Genomic DNA, 13591 nt, shown 5'->3' on the forward strand with positions numbered 1-13591 from the left:
TGCTAATAAACAATGCTATCTTGGGATCAATCCTTTGTGAATTTCCTTCTAATGTGTGTAGTGGCTTTGCGTAGTGGTTCAAGATTTTGGCTAGTATCTGAAAGGTTGTAGGTCCAAACTTTTTAGCAAACAGAACCATACAGAGGGCAGCGAATAGCGAATATCAGCAGTTTGCAAGCTATCATGACCTGCCAAATCAGACGCTATGCTTGATACTGCATTGTTTTAATATAGGTGAGAAGTATGATCTAGAACTTCGATTAGTCTGGTAAGACACAAATTTACTCAATATGGTTAAACAGTTAATAAATATAAAGTCTGAGTGGAAGTTGAAGAAAATAGGTGAAGATCAGCCTATAAAAGGCTGCTTTGATGTAGCTGTGTGGGCAGACGTGGGCTGAATGTAGGACCTGACGAGGGGATCGGTGATCTGTGCTAAAGGCTTTTGCTCTGCTCTCCTGTCTCCCTGGGCATTTCCCTGCGTCAGGGGCTCAGCTCTAAAATCTCTTCTTTGACACCCATCAGGGCTGGATCAACAGTGCTCATGGATCTCTGTCTGATGCTATCTTCCCCCATCTGTCCCATTGATCTCCTTGTACCATTATTGGCTAAATTTTTTCAGCTGTTCGACTTTTTGAAGAAGCTGTAAAGTTGGAGTTCAGACAGACACCATAGGAGAAATCTCACAAGGGTAAACCACTGTCAGAGTGAGGGAAAAATTCAAAAAGCAAAGGGACACATGCCATCTTAATACGTGACTTTTGTGTTTGCAGAAGACATATGCTATTCTGTGGGCTGTTTACTGAACAAAGTAAAAAACATTCTATGAAATGTGACTAATGGTGGTAAGAAATCTGTGGGCAGTTTTATTATTTTCAAAAATAAGGTGTGTTATCTTTGTTGCAAAATCCAGCTTATGTTGATAGCAGACCAGTGTTTTGGAACAAGGTAGCTGGCTTCTAGGTGGTCCATGCTGGCCATTAACTGGCCCAAGCTAGTTATTATCTGGCCCAAGCTGGTCATTGGCAGGTCCAAGCTGTTTATTAGGAGTGGCGGTCTGTAAGGGAATTTCCCGGGGAGGCAAATTTGTAAATTAATATTGAAAGATGAAACCATTTAAGATTACAGTGGGTTTAAATATAATGTTTTACTATAGCCTATGTGTTTTGCTGGTAATGCTCCTGTACACAGATAATCTCCTCTCCTTATTCGTTGGTTATTAGCTAGATCAAGCTGGTCATTAGATGGACCAAGCTAGTCATTAGCTGGTCAAAACTCATCATTAGCTGGTTCAATTTCATCCAAGCTGGACATTAGTTGGTTCAAGCTGGTTATAAACTAGTCCTGGTCAATGGCTGGCTCATGTTGGTCCAAGCTGGTCATTAACTGGTTCAAGCTGGTTATTAGATGGTCCAAGCTAGTCATTATCTGGTCAAAGCTGGTCCTTAGCTAGTTCAGGTTGGTCCAAGCTGGCCATTAGTTGACTCAAGCTTGTCTAAACAGGTCATTAGCTGGTCCAAGCTGGCAGACTATCTTGTACCAGCAACAAACCAGCTTATGGTGGTCAAGCTGATTTTTATAACGTGGTGCTTTAGCTTGTTCAATATCCAATGGCCAGCTACTGGAGGACCAATGACCAGTCAAAGACTAACTAGAAACCAGCTACAATTTTCCAAAACACAGTCTGTCCATCTCAATTGGTGTCAGTGTAAATGGTGTCGTGCATTTACACTGACACCAATTAAAACCCTTTAAGAGGAGTACCTCTGCTATTGGTTTTTAAGTGTTCCTGCTCGACTGCAGGTTCTTGCAGCGAATATTGTGAACTTTACAGTCTGTACTCCCAGTTTAAGTCTTCTTATCTTTGTTTCATTGCCAAAGGGCACTGTTGCTCATGTCACCTCAAACTTGTAAATCTCATTGAAAACCTATGATTTCTAATGGACTTCTTTGGTCACTGCAAATCGCTGTTAGTGTAAACACCCCTTAAAAAGCCTTCACTACTTAATAATATTGATGTATATCTTGAATTCAGTACATTTTATTATGCTGGACATTATTATGCTGGTCTGGCTCTTTCTGTATGCATTTCATGATCCAATTAGAAAACCTGGATGTCTCACACCAGTGAAAGAAACAATATTCTGACTTATTGGCCTATTGGATTGTGATACTACAGTAATTTCACTTACTAGAGTGTTTTAGATTTGAAGTTATTGACTTTTTTTTACCTGTGCACTGTGCAAGCCAAAAAAAAAAATATTGGAACGGTTCACCAGGTTATATCCGCATCCCATCAATATGTTTAATTTAAAAGGCTTCTCAGTTTCTGGGGGCCTTTCCAAGCTCTGGTGAAAAAAGTACGAGAATATATATATACATTAGCTTACTCTATAATCTCTTTCACTTCTGAAAGCATATCTCACTGTTTAAGTGGACTCATTGCCTCAATGTTCAATTTAATCGATATGTTGATTAGGACTTTTCTTCACTTGAGAAAGCTGTGTTTTTGTCCATTTTCTGTCCTTTCTTCTTTCGTCTCAACAGTGACGGCCATTGACGGTTGTGGCCATGAGCAGCACCCCGAACCGAAGAACCAATCATCATACCGCGAGAGCTCAGGGGAGGGTGGATTGTTCCAGTCCAACCCGATGCTCGCATCGGCCCGGGCAAGCATGGCGGTCAGCTCTGAAGGTGGCAGCCCAGTCGAGTCATTGGTGTCCGACATCGCCAGTGCCCTCTCCGATGAAGACTCATCCTGCTCGCAGGCCCCAATAGAGACGTCATGCTGGCCATGAGGCGGGCTGGTCTCATTTCGGGACTGGACGGGAACAAATGAGCTTGCTGGGGAATGGGAGGTCCACGGGGAATTTAACTCCCAAAATCACCTCTAGTGCCTGCCGTGCCGGCCTCATACCCGTGAGTAGAAGGCGCAGCGTGGGGTGGCAGCTAGAGAGGCTTTCCTGTGGAATAAAGAAAGCAGTGACTGCAATGTTTCCATGGTCATATTCTCGCAATGAAAACATGAACCATCCACAAACGCAGCCTCAGTGTGATAGCTACCCAGACATGTGAGGCAGCACTCGTCGGAAGCGGAGAGATAACGACCGCATCCAGGAATCCCACATAGACAGAAAGGCATCTTTATAAAGACACATCTTTAAAAAGACGTTCAATGTCAATGTGTGTGCTCTAATAGAGAAAATATACTCTTATACCCATGTCAAGAACTTCTGCTGGAAAATGATGGGGAAAAAACTACTTTGAAAAAATAAATGTAAGCAAAAAATAAACGTTTCTAAATAAAAGCTTTTTTTCTTATTTTCTTATTTGTTATTTTTTAAGCATCATTTCACTAATTTAATTATTAATAAATTTTTTCATTACTTATTTAATTTTACTTCTATAAATATGTAATCATAGCAGTTTGTCTGAAAGACCACATCACATTCGGGTGTCTTATGCACGATTCACACATGGTCGGAAGCAGGTGTAAATTTTGTTTGTTCTGACTAACGTTTTGAAAATACGAAAACATTTATGAACCCGAAAATGCATACATCAGACCAGCTTTACAAACAATTTACACAAAGATTTGTTCTGTTTTTGCTTCATGAATGAGGACCATTACATGTATGGCTCAATGTGATTGGCTCAGATGATATTTCAGAAACCGAGCTACCATGAAGCAAAGATGGCAGCATCTTGGCTGCTTCAATTTGATGCTAAATTTGCAAGTTGAGCAACTTCAATTGGGATCAATTTGAATACTAATAGATAGGTTTCTCTCTGTATTGTACATATGCTAACATTCTAATTTCATTTAACCTGAGGGCTTATCAAACATATTCTTTTGACCCCACATTACTAAAGCATAAACACATCACACACTGGTAAACCCTCAAGAATGCGGTATGGTTGATAGTACAATTCCTTGCCAGAGGTAAGAAACATTCAAATCATTGATTGCGTTTCTGTTGGTAGGGAGATAAAAGATTGACAATGTGGAGAAGCAGAGAGGGTAAAAGAGAGAAGAAAAAGGGAGGTTTGGCTGCTATTCATGTTAAGTATATCGAAGTGCCTCAGCAAGAGGAAGTCGGGGCCAGAAAAAAAGAGAGAGAATGAGAGAGGATTGAGATGGAGAGAGAGGGGAGGGCTATGGAATGAGACAAAGATAAACTGTAACAAACCCAGAAAGCTTTTAATCACTGCCTCATTTCAATAAAGCAGTAAACATGGTCACGACGCACCATCCACTAACTTTGGCAGGCAACCACTTATATCTTCATTCTGTGTGTGTGTAGTTTAAATTATGTGAGGAATGCTAATTGTTTATTTTTATAATAACAAAAAACTTGATACTAGCGAATATACATTTAGCTCTTTTCCAAAACCTAGAGAGAGCTACCTTGCTTCCTACTGCCTACTTAGGCATCGGGACATTCAGACCAAATGTGTTCTCAAGCTAAAAAAGCTTGACGCACCACAATGTATATAACATCCTGGTTACTTCCGTGATGGAGGATCACTCTTGGGAGCCCGAGACACATCTGATCTTTGATAAGGAGGAGCCGAGAGAGGTCCCAGCCATTTCAGCGGGTAGTCCAGTATTGTGGCAGGAGGGACACAATGTCTCGTTCTCTCCATCAGGGAAGTAATCAGGACATTCCCTATCTATCACTCATTTGACGTTGTGTCGATGAAGTGACACTATGGGTCCCCCTACAAAAACGCCACAACTAGCTGAACTGTGTTACGTGAACTGCTGGTACAAAATGACACTATTTTGAGTGCCTCATAGCCAGCACACCAGGCGAAAGGTAACCTCCTCCAACGCAGTTATGAGCGTGGAACGGCCCTTCGGGGAGAAATCGGCTGCCCAAAAAATAGGGGCAGGCTAGCCCAGTCGTGCCTTTTCCCTCTTTTTTCTTTTTGTCCCCAAAAAGAGTGAACATTTGTCAACCGACTGGGACCACCAGTGGGCAAGTCTAGGGGGTGTAACTTCCAAGGGAAAGACACCACAGAGACCACACACTGCTCCGAGGGGAGTATTTTGTGTTTAATATGTCACAACATATTTTCACCGGTAGTATGTCATGTGGAGAAGTCCTATGGTAGGCCCTACCCAACGGGAAGATTTTCTACAAACATGTTGACTAGGAAGGCAACAGGGAATCATTTTAGTGGAATATATATGTCGCAGGGGGTTACCTACGGGAAGCCAGCACATGCGGGACACCTACCCCAGTACACGGCTTAGTTAGCGCGTGTGGTGTGCCAGCAGCGAGTTTCTCCACAAACTCGTCTGCCATAGGGCTAGGAGGAAGTCATCCAGGGAAAACATTTTGTGAACACTACTGGGAGTCAACAGTGCTGACTCGAGGAATGTGAGGTCTGAGAACCAAGTCTGAGTGGGCCTATAGGGTGCTAATAGGACGGCCTGCTCCTTGTCCTCCCTGACCTTGCACAGGGTCTGTACAAGTAGGCTCACTGGGGGAAACGCATATTTGCGTAGTCCAGGGGGCCAACTGTGTCCAGTGTGTCTATACCGAGGGGTGCCTCGGTCAGGGCATACCAAAGCGGACAGTGGGAGGATTCTGGGGAAGCAAACAGGCCTACTTGTGCCTGCCAGAATCGACTCCAAATCAGCTGGACCGCCTGAGGGTGGAGTCTCCACTCTCCTTTGCGGGTTACCTGCTGTGAAAGAGCTTCCACTGTAGTATTGAGGTCGCCCGTGATGTGAGTGGCTTGCAGCGACTTGAGGTGCTGCTTCCAGAGGAGAAGACGGCGGGCGAGATGTGACATACTACGGGAGCGTAAACTGTCTTGATGGTTGTTGTATGCAAGCGTCGCAGTGTTGTCTGTCTGAACTAACATGTGCTTGCCCTGGATCAATCGGCCAGAACCTCCACAGGGTGAGCAGTATTGTCAAGGGAGGGAGGGTAGCAATTTCCATGCGCAAGGTAGCGGCGTTTTCGGCCTTTGTCAAGGTGAAGTGGACGCTGCTGAACCTGGGCGGACGCCTGGCAAAATGAATTGCGTAGCCGAATTGGACAATCCGGATCCACCATCGCGACGGGTTAGAGAGCGCAAGACACGACTCCAAGCTCCGGGCAAGAGGGACCAAGAGGACAATCTCATCGGAGATCCCATTGTTGTGCTGAGTCGAGGGACATTGAAACACTTACCTGCCTCCTGATATCCACCAGAGGATCAGTCGGGGAGGGGGGAGGAGGTACATCGTCCCTGCAGTCCGTCGAAACTGTCCGGGTATGGGCGTGGGTATGTGCCACAGCTGGGTGCGCAGGGGCGGGAGTGCTGCGGCAGGAGCACTGGACCTGCCAAAATGGAATGGTGGTTGTAGTGACGGCCGTGCACACCGGATACGTGACCCAGGGAATAAGGAAACCACTCTTTTGTTAAACTTTTGGGTATCGTAGCAACTTGAGCATGTGTCGAAATTAAGTGAAACTGGAACAAAAGATTTTCCTACTGGCCCTCCATCGGGGGATGAAGTGGTCTGTTCGCCAGTGGTCTGTTCGAACAGCGGGTCTCCTGGTCCTAGGTCGCCTGTCTGAGGTGCACTTCGAATACTTCTTCTTGGTGGCTGGCCGTGAGATGGGTGGCATGTGCATTCTGCAGGGGGCTCAACGCCAGGGTGGGGCCACGGGGGCGGGCCACAGCGGATGCCGGTGTAGTTGCCGCAGGAGGACAAGCAGACGGGGTGCAGGACCTTGAGCCGCGCCTGGACAGGATGTGTTGGATGGTCTCCGTCTATTTCTTCACAGTCGAGAACTGCTGGTCAAAGTCCTTGGCGGTGTCGCTGAACAGGTCACCCTGGGAAAAGGGGGTACATCAAGGAACCGTGCCTTCAGCCTCTCTCATCTCGATCAGGTTGAGCCAAAGGTGACGCTTCTGGACCATCAAGGTGGACATTGCCTTGCCAAGAGACCGCACCATGACCTTCATCGCCCGGAGGGCAAGGTCGGTCGCCGAGCGCAGTTCCTGCATCAATCCCGGGCCGAACTACACTTGTGCAGTTCTTTTAGCACCTTGGCTTGGTGGACTTGCAGAGCTATGGCGTTCAAAGTGGAGACGGCTTGTCCAGCGGCACAATAGGCTTTGGCTGAAAGGGACGATGTAAACCTACAGGCGATAGATGGGAGCTTCGGGCACCTGCGCCATGTGGCGACGCTCTGTGGGCATAGGTGTGCCCAAAGCGCCTTATCCACTGGGGGCATCACGAGTACCCCTTGGCCGCCCCATCATCGAGGGTAGTGAGGGCGGGGGAGCCGAAAGATCGGGACTGGGCAGTAAAATGTGCAATCCATGATCTTGTCAGCTCCTCATGCACTTCCGGAAGAAAGGAACTGGGGCGGGACGTGGCTGTGAGAGGCTACGCGGGCCCAGGTACCAATCATCGAGCTGCAAGGGTTCAGGGGAGAGCAGAGGGCTCCACTCTAGCCAGATGCTCATGGCTGCCCAGGAATGCATGTCCGTCATTTCCGCGTCAGCATGTGACTTGGCAACCTCACCCAAAGGGGGAAGCCCAGCCGAGGCTTCCGCATATGACTGGACGAGCCCGCTCTCCGATGCTGTGCTCGAGAGCTCATCACCTTCCTGGGCCCTGAACAAAAGGTTGAACTCGCCCCGAGACAAGCCGGCGCATTCATCCAGAAGCCTAATCGGGGTAAACAAGCGTTCCGGTGAATGGGACATTCGTTGGGATTTATCTGGCGGAGGTGGTCCCCATTGAGGTCCCCAAATCGCCCCAAGTGCCAGCCGTGCTGGCCTCAAACCGTAGTTTGAAGGACCGAGTTGGGGAGCCATTGTGGTGGCTTGCTTTCTTATGAAGGTTTTTGCTTTAATCGACACAACAGTGAGTGAGTGACAGATAGGGAACAGAACGCAGTTGTCCGTGACACGTTTTTAAAGTTGACTTTCTTCTTACCTAAACAGCAACTAAAACATGGCGCTCTTGGGGGGTATAAAAACAGCCGGATTATGTTTGACATATTAAACATGATCAGATAATGTAAATGTGATTATAAGAAGAAATGTATTGAAATATCTGGCAAAATATAACAGAACTGGTTACATTAACAAGCCTGTAATCCTGTATTACACTCCTGAATTAATGGACAATCCTTAGACATCATGTAATTTAATTTGTCCCTCTGGAAAGGTTGGGGATAAGAGTCCTGTAATTTGTGAGTTGCTTCATGCCACTCCACACTGATGCAGGGTCGTTAGCTGAAAACTTGTTTTCCAGCTTCTCAGAGTATCTTCTTTTAGCCACTCTGATTTCCTTATTCAGTGTGTTCCTGGCCTGGTCCCCTGTAAGCATCCTCTTTGGCCTGAAGAAGCTGCCTGGGCCTTGCTATAAACCATGGTTTGTTGTTGTTGAACTTTAAACAAGTCCTAGTAGGAATGCACACATCCTCACAAAAACTGATCTATGATGTAACAATATCTGTGAGCTCATCCAGGTCAGTGGCTGCAGCCTCAAAAACACTCTAATCCGTGTAATCGAAGCAGGCTTGTGGTTCCCGCTCTGCTTCATTGGTCCCTCTTTACAGTCCTTACTACTGGCTTGGTTGATTTTAATTTCTGCCTGTAGGTTGGAAGAAGATGAACCAGAAAGTGAACAGAATATCCCAAAGCGATATGCATCCTTTATTGTTGTGTAGCAATGATCCAGTATATTTCTATCTCTGGTGGGGCATGTAATGTCCTTTCTGTATTTGGGTAGTTCATGTGCGAGATTTGCTTTGTTAAAATTCCCAAGAATAATAATGACTGAGTCCAGGTATTGTTGTTCTGTGTCTGTGATTTGATCAGTCAGCTGTTGCAGCGCTGTGTTCCCACATGTGTTTGGCGCGATATACACACTCACTAGAATAAATGAGGAAAACTCCTGCTGCGAGTAGAACAGTTTACAGTTAATAAAGAGTGCTTCCATACAAGGACAACACAACCTCTAACATTGTTACATCTGACCACCAACTTTCATTGATGTAAAAGCATGTTCCACCGCCTCTCGTTTTCCCCGTTAACTCCGCTATGCGATCTGCTCTGAACAACTGAAAGCCTGGCAGATGTAACGTGCTGTCTGGAATGGTTTTACTCAGCCAGGATTCTGTGAAGCACAAGGCAGCATAGTTTGAAAAGTGCTTGATTGTATGGGTGAGGAGATGTAGTTCGTCTATTTTGTTAGGAAGAGAGCGGAGAATTACTAGATGAATGCTCGGCAGTGCTGATCGAAAGCCGCGCCAACGGAGTTTGACCAGCACACCGGCTCATCTCCCTTGCCAGCGTCATAGCATGTTTAAACAACACAGCTGCGCCTTTGACTAAAATGTCCAGCAAAACATAGGAATATTCAAAAACAGGGAAAAGGTTGTCTGGTATATGCTGCCGAATGTTCAGCAGTTCGACCCTGGTAAAACTGACTGAAAAAATATTACTAAACACAGGATAAACAAAAGAAACAACAAAAGAACTGAAGAGCTACAGCCTGAAGCGACCATCTGCGGCGCCATCTTGTTTTATATGAAGTTAATCCCATCCAAAAAGAGCAAACAATGTACATCTAGCACATTTTGACATTAAAACAATAGAAGAAGATTGGTAATGGATACTAAAATGTTTTTGGTGTGAACATGAGAAATTATGTGATGCTACGTTCTGGCCAAAATGTCAAAGCAATTAAAGAAAGCGCCAGAACGCTGCAGATTTTCATCGTTGTCTTTTCTCATATATTTTTTGTTAGTATTTCAACCTCCCGTGTTTGAGACTGGTAACATTTTGGGGGCTTTTCCGGATCTTGCTACCACATGTAAGATTGATGATGCATTAGTCCGGTGTGTAAATGTTTGTGGCGCTACAAGGCATGCTGTGAGGGTCCCTTACATTGTGCAAGTCTTCAGGGTTCCAATGGAGATGGTGTCTTCAACTCCTTTTCGTTCACTGCAATGGGATATCCAAAAACAATTTTATCTGCTCAGTGAAGAACAGCTGCATAGACTCGCTCTGTCTCTGAAAGATGATATATTCATTAACCCTCTGGGGTCGACGGACGCGCCGGCGTGTCCTGCTGGATTTTTTTTGTCATTACAGCTGAAACAACATAAAATTCTCCATCATTTTGGGGCATACAGATAAGTGTAAGACATCATTAGAGACTATAAAGTGTCTACTTTTATTTGTGTACACTCAAAATAACAACAAAACCATGTGCTTATGTAAAATAAAAAGGGTGAGCTTTCAGCAGTCTCCGTGTTCACAAGCATATTTTCAGAGTCAAACCTCTCATGGACACTATCCGTCATGCATGTAAAGCCATCTATCATCCTAAAAGAAACTTAGCTGTGAATGAAAGAATGGTGGCATGTAAAGCAAAAACAGGAATGACACAGTACATGAAAGCCAAGCCAACCTGGTACGGCTTCAGGTTGTTTGTCCTTGCCGATTCATCAAATGGATACACTGTGGATTTTTCTGTGTACACAGGAAAAAACAACTTTCCCACAGGCCATGGACTATCATATGATGCTGTGACATCTGTTTTGGACTGTAAAGTTTTAGGCTCTGGGTAACATGTGTACATGGACAATTTCTACACAAGTCCAAAGCTCCTGACAGACTTGTGTAGGGCTCACAAGTTTTGGAGTGGGTGTGTTTATTAGCAATAATTAATAGTTATCATAGACAACCATCAATCATTAATTAATAGAACATTGATTAAAATCAATGTTACACAGGCACCAATTTATGTAGGCTCACAGGTTGGTTAGATCAGTTTTATTATCAAATATAAATTAATAATTAATGTTTATTAATTATTAATTAATAATTAAATTAAATAATTGAATTTAGTTCATTAAATTCTATCCTCGGGGCACCACTCTTTGACAAGAGAAAAACGATAGTAAGTGACTGATCAAGTCTCATAAAATTCTACCCTGCAGATTGAGTATTTTGATTGAGAATCAAAATAATCAAAAGGGGAAGAAGTTAGTCAAATGGTTGCCATAGGAACCCAACAGTAATCTGGTTACAGTTGGCTTCTAACAACAACAATTTAACAATCCTGAAGTAATGTAGGAGTTCTTGACGAGGCAGAGGCTGGCTTCAACACAATATTCAAACAAACAAACCAGGAATACTTATTATAATATAACAAGATTTATTATAATCAAACAGTAATGAACACTGCCAATACTAAATGAAAAATATAGCTGCAAGCAGCAATGCGGATTCCTCCTCAAAATGGCAAATCATTTAATATTGATCAGTAGAGGGTTGGGGTTAAACCCTCTCAATGGATGAATCCAAAAAACACGTATTTCTGTCTGAATCCTAAACGAAACATTTTCAGTGTACAGGAAAATCCATCATACCAGACCTTATGGATCCTTGAGGCTTTTTTGTTCCCAATGAGAAATGAGGCATGTACACCAAGTTTCAGAAGAATTGGTTAAATGGCGTGGAAATGGTATCACTTTGAAAAAATGTTTTTGGGATGTGGCCTGTAGCGCCACCTATGGGCAAATGTGGGTCATTCTTGGTTTGTGGGTTCCTGTTGGCCTGTAGTATCAATGTACAAAATTTGAAAATATTTGACCAGAAAATGGGACATTTGGGAATTACCTGTAGCGCCCCCTAAGGGTGAATGTTGGCGATTCTTGGTTTGTTGGTACCTGTTGGCCTGTAGCATCAATGTACCAAATTAGAACATTTTTGACCAGAAAATGGGAATTTCTGCGTGGCCTGTAGCTCCCCTAAAGGAGAATATTGGCCATTCTTTGCACAGTACTTCAGAGTGATGTCATCTTGAAGCATGTTAAGTTTGAAAAACCATCAGTCAAAATTACATTTGATTTATTGACACATATATATATATATATTGTTAAAATGTGGACATTTACATAAACACACCCCTTTCAGCCATTTTGTATCGTATTCATTTTTCCTAAGTTACGTTTTCTAGAATGTCAATTCTACACATGTGTACCAAATTTCAAGTAAATTGGAGCTACGGTTCAGGAGAAGAAGAGTTTTTTAGGTTTCCGCAAATTTTCAACGTACGGGAAAATCCATCATGGCGGAAGTTATGGGTCCTTGAGGCTTTTTTGTTCCCCATGAGAAATGAGGCATGTAGACCAAGTTTCAGAAGATTTGGACAAATGGCGTGGAAATTTTATCACTTTGAAAAATCTCTACTTTCACTTTCACAAGCGCTCTTCTCTCTTAAGATTTCTTTTTCTGTTTTTTTTTTTTTGTGTGATTTACATAAGCATATCACAAGCAATTTTATTTGAAAGACTATCTAGGCACATAATAACACTGCATAGCTGTGACTGTTTATAACTATTTCAAAATGTACAAGCTCACACTTTAAAAGGTCAGTGCTTTGTTTTTTAAATCATTAAAATAGCAACAGATCCAGTGAAAAAAATGGAGATTGAGTGATTGTTTTTACATTTTACATGCCATTCAAAAACGTGGCATTTTACAACGTAAGACAGAAATAAAAAAAACTTAAAATAATACCATTTGTACTTTTCATTTACTTGGGATGTCAATGCTCAGGGCGAAGGCTAAATTGTTACTGTCTCTTTAAGAGGCTTTTATCGCATGATACGATATTCAAGGCACAGTTCAGTTTAATCTTTTGAGAACTGTGAAGTATCATTATTTTCGTTCTGTGCCGTGCTTGTTGCATCTGTATTCATTTCAGAGATTATGGGTGTGAGATGATAAAATACAGACTGCATGAATGGTTGATTTGGTTCACTTGAATTTTGTGACGTGTTTCAGAAAAATAATCGCCAAGACAGAGACGGCGCAACCAGTTTATTTTCTTTATTTTACAAAAGCACAAGGTTTTGTTGTTATTGTAAGTGTACACAAATAAAGGTACACATTTCATAGTTCGTAATGATGTCTCGCATGTTTCTGTATGGGCAAAAATGACGCAGTATTTTATTTAAGTTGTTTCCGCTGTTGAGAGAAAAATATAGCAGGATGTCACCTGGAATAATGCCAGAATTCAATATAATTATACCAGATTTCTTTCTCAACTGTTTGTTCACTTGAGACATAACAGACTCCTCAATATATCATGTATTTTGACAGTTTGTTGTATGAAATTGTCCATTCAGACGCAAGCAGCAGCGAAAGCGAAATCTTATGTGTCACACAATCTGCTCGCAAACATGTATTTGAGTTGTTTTCACATTTGTTGAGTTGAATAGTGTAAAATCGCTTGAATGGTCAAACAGGCAAACATTGTATACAACCGACAAACCTTCGTGAAGATGAAAGCAAAAATGTTCTCGCCTCGCGGATCGCGTTTTGTCAGAGACAACCCTAAAACAACATCATTCTCGGAAGTTTTGATACGTTAGGATCGATCAGACCATCCCTACTTTCTTTAGACATTTGTTTCATGTTTGTGTTATACGTTTCTGAAAACGTACAACTTTCATAGTTTGTGACGATGTATTAAATGTATCTGTATGGGCAAAAATAACGCAGTATTTTGTTTAAGCTGTTAACGCTGTTTCGATAGAGAAAATCTAACAGG

This window comes from Xyrauchen texanus, chromosome 11, assembly GCF_025860055.1.
Source record: "Xyrauchen texanus isolate HMW12.3.18 chromosome 11, RBS_HiC_50CHRs, whole genome shotgun sequence".
NCBI lineage: Eukaryota > Metazoa > Chordata > Actinopteri > Cypriniformes > Catostomidae > Xyrauchen > Xyrauchen texanus.